Genomic DNA, 3,340 nt, shown 5'->3' on the forward strand with positions numbered 1-3,340 from the left:
AAGATACTGTTGTACACATTTATAATGAATGAATTATTACTGATTGAAATGTATTATGGACTATATTACTCATTAGAGGAAGAACCCCAGCAAGCTACAGATTCACCCAGAGTCATACCCCCAGGGGAGCCCGAGGGGTATGATCCCCAATAGGATGGACCCAGTGATGACGATCTTGGATTAGCGACAACAACTGCAAAATGCATTTGCAGAAAGGTTTGCAAGAATGAGCGCTGGCTTAAAATCCGTTAGGCTTAGAGCGCAACGCAGCACAAAGAAGTCACTTCTAGTGAGACATAGGAGGAGCCCGGCGCAGAGATACTACACAGTGCCTAGAGCCTCCAAGCACTAAATTCTCTGGGTCCAGGCAGCATTGTCCAGCAGCAGCGGATCAAGTGGCCAGCAGCAAGCCAGCATAGAGTCTGGCACCAGTTCAATGACTATGAGGCGAGAATTATCGTGGCCTCAGCAGAGGGCGACGCAGACAAACAGCTGCAGGCGATGACCACCATCATCATCAGTTTTTCTACAGCGAGGTTTGGTGTTGAAGAGGGTAAGATCAGCAGACCAAGTTACACCATGAACCAAAGGGCAGAACAGATCCACCTGCTCCGGCAAGAGCCCTGAGCTCTTCCTAGGCAGTTCTAGAGAGCAACTGAGGAGGAGAAACCACCACTTGCTGAGCTTCGTCACATAATAAGGAAGAGGCTTGTGACCCTGCGCAGAGCAGAGTGGCACAGAACACACTGGAGTTGTCACACAGCTCGTCAGGGAGGCTTGCGAAGGGAAGGGAGACCATGTGGCGCTTTGGCTTGACCTGGCCAATCCATATGGCTCCATTTCCCACAAACTCATTGAGACAACCCTGGATCGTCACTATGTACCCAGTAAGATCAAAGACCTCATCCTGAACTACTACGGGAAGTTCAGGCTTAGAGTCACTGCTGGGAGCTCAACATCAGAATGGCATCGGCTTGAAAAAGGGATTATAACTGGTTGCACTATCTCAGTTACCCTTTGCCCTCACCATGAGCATCGCGGTTAAGGCAGCAGAGGTTGAGTGCAGAGGCCCCCTGTCCAAATGTGACATCCAACAGAGCCTTTATGGACGATGTTACTGTCACCACACCATCAGTGCCAAGAGGTCAGTGGATACTCCAGGGCCTGGAAAAACTCCTATCCTGGGAAAGGATGAGTTTCAAGCCTGCCAAGTCCAGGTTCATGGTGCTAAAGAAGGGGAAAATGGTGGACAAGTTTTGCCTCCAGGTGGATGGTATTGCAATCCCATCCATCACCGAGAAACCAGTCAAGAGCCTTGGCAAAGTCTTTGACTGCAGGCTCAGGGATGCAAAAGCCATCCAAAACACCATCAAGGAGCTTGAGTCTTGGCTTACCACCGTCGAGAAGTCTGGCCTTGCGGGCCGGTATAAGGCCTGAATAGACAACACGGCATCTTACTTTGAGTCCTCTAGCCTCTTATGGTATATGAGGTATCCGTGTTAATGGTGGTAACCATGGAGAAGAAGGTCAGCAAAGAGGGTATACTCTTACCGGACTCCAAGGACTTTGGCCCAAGAGGAGTGATCCCTGGGCCAGTGCTGGTGGGATACAAGCCAGTGTCTGATCAACCTTGGCTGGGTCACCTGAGCGAGGTTGTATGATGCTGAAAGACCCTAAGCACCCTGTGACCTCAAAAAAATCACTAATGACGTGTCCCAGCGTATCCAAATGTGTCTTTGAAGCATTATTATCACTTGGACTTTTCTTGACAGGGCCCATTGAATAAGAAAATAGTATATAATACAAAGGTTAAACTAGGATTTAAAGGAGCAGTGTGTAGGATTTAGGGGAATTTAGTGGCATCTAGTGGTAAGGATGGCAGAATGCAACCAGCTGAAATTTCTCGCATGTGTTGTGTGGGAACGATTATCTGGAGAGGTCTTTTTTACTTCAAACAAACACAGTCAAAGTGCTGAAACAAAAGAGCTACAACACAGATGGCTCTTTCTAGAGCCAGTGTTCGGTTTGTCCGTTCTGGGCTACTGTAGAAACATGGTGGTGCAACATGGTGATCTTAGTTTTTCTAGGTAGCATTAAGTTATTAAGTTGTGTTGAAGTTAAAAGCTTTGTTCCTTTTTCATTTCTTGGAAACTTCATATGCAGTTTGTATACTTCACAAATAATAATTTTGTATTTTTTCCTGTAGACAAATTGGACATCTTTGAATGCTAATCTGTGATAAACTGACTAAAAGACTCAAAGTAACTCTGACAATTAGCTGAAATTAATTCACTGGAAGTGGACCATGTGTCTCTTTATTTCCTAGAATAAGTACAAAGTCAATTTTAAATGCCTGTTACATTGAATAGCCATGTTGATATGGGTGTGCGAAGATTGATATTGTATGCAATTATTTCCAAATTACAGGGTTTTTTTCCCCAATAAAATTTCTTTTGAATTATTAGTAAATTACTGAGCTGTAAAATTAAGGATTATTTTACATCACTGTGTCCACTTGACCCTAATTATATTTTTTTATAGATAGAAATAAACATATATATATTTTCAGATATATTAATACACACGCAAATACATATGGGAGTGCAGCGAGGAGACATATGACATCCTCGAGTCAGTCTGTGAATACAGAGTGGATTAGATGTGTCATGTGGCGTGAAAAGGTTGTAAATGTGTAAATGTGAGCCAAAGCTGGGTCACTGTGAGGACCAGGATGAGCAAATGCCCTTCAAGCACTTGAAAATATGATTCCCACTCTAGAGGAGATTTGTCAAGGCAGCATTGATTGGGGTTGTGGTAGGAAGGGTGACATGCACAACAGTATGCTGAAACAAGCATCTTCTCAGCCCAGAGCAGCAATACCAATATTTCATCCTGATCTCTTTCCAATAGGTAGCTGCAACCACAAACATGGACACACCTGATTTACTGATGCTTAAAAAATGTAATTTAAAGTCTTCACGTATGGAATACCTCCAATGATCATGTATTGTCAGTAAAAACCCCTCATAGATGGTGTGAATTTTCATATTTCATTCTCTCTTTTTTCTTTTTAGGATGTCACATTGATTATCGTGGATGAAATCAGCAGTCTTGGCAGCGTGATTAGCACAGAAAAACCTCAATGCTTTGCTGCAACACTGTCTTCATTGTTTCAGCATACCATGGAGGAGATCCCATAAACAAAACAAGTCTGCGCATAGAGCTGTTATAATGATGCAGTTTAGTTTATCAAATGATGTCACTGTGGTATTATCACAGTTAAAGCCCCGGTGGATCTGAGAAATAAGGCTGTGCTCCTTGCCAAATGCTTTCTCATGAA

The 3,340-nt window shown here is 43.7% G+C and overlaps 1 pseudogene; it reads left to right on the forward strand.

Moving 5' to 3' along the window:
- The first annotated feature begins 200 nt into the window (after window positions 1-200).
- On the forward strand, window positions 201-1,661 carry LOC121943452 (annotated as a pseudogene).
- The last annotated feature ends 1,679 nt before the right edge of the window (window positions 1,662-3,340 follow it).

Source organism: Plectropomus leopardus, chromosome 5 (genome assembly GCF_008729295.1).
Source record: "Plectropomus leopardus isolate mb chromosome 5, YSFRI_Pleo_2.0, whole genome shotgun sequence".
NCBI classification, from domain to species: Eukaryota; Metazoa; Chordata; class Actinopteri; order Perciformes; family Serranidae; genus Plectropomus; species Plectropomus leopardus.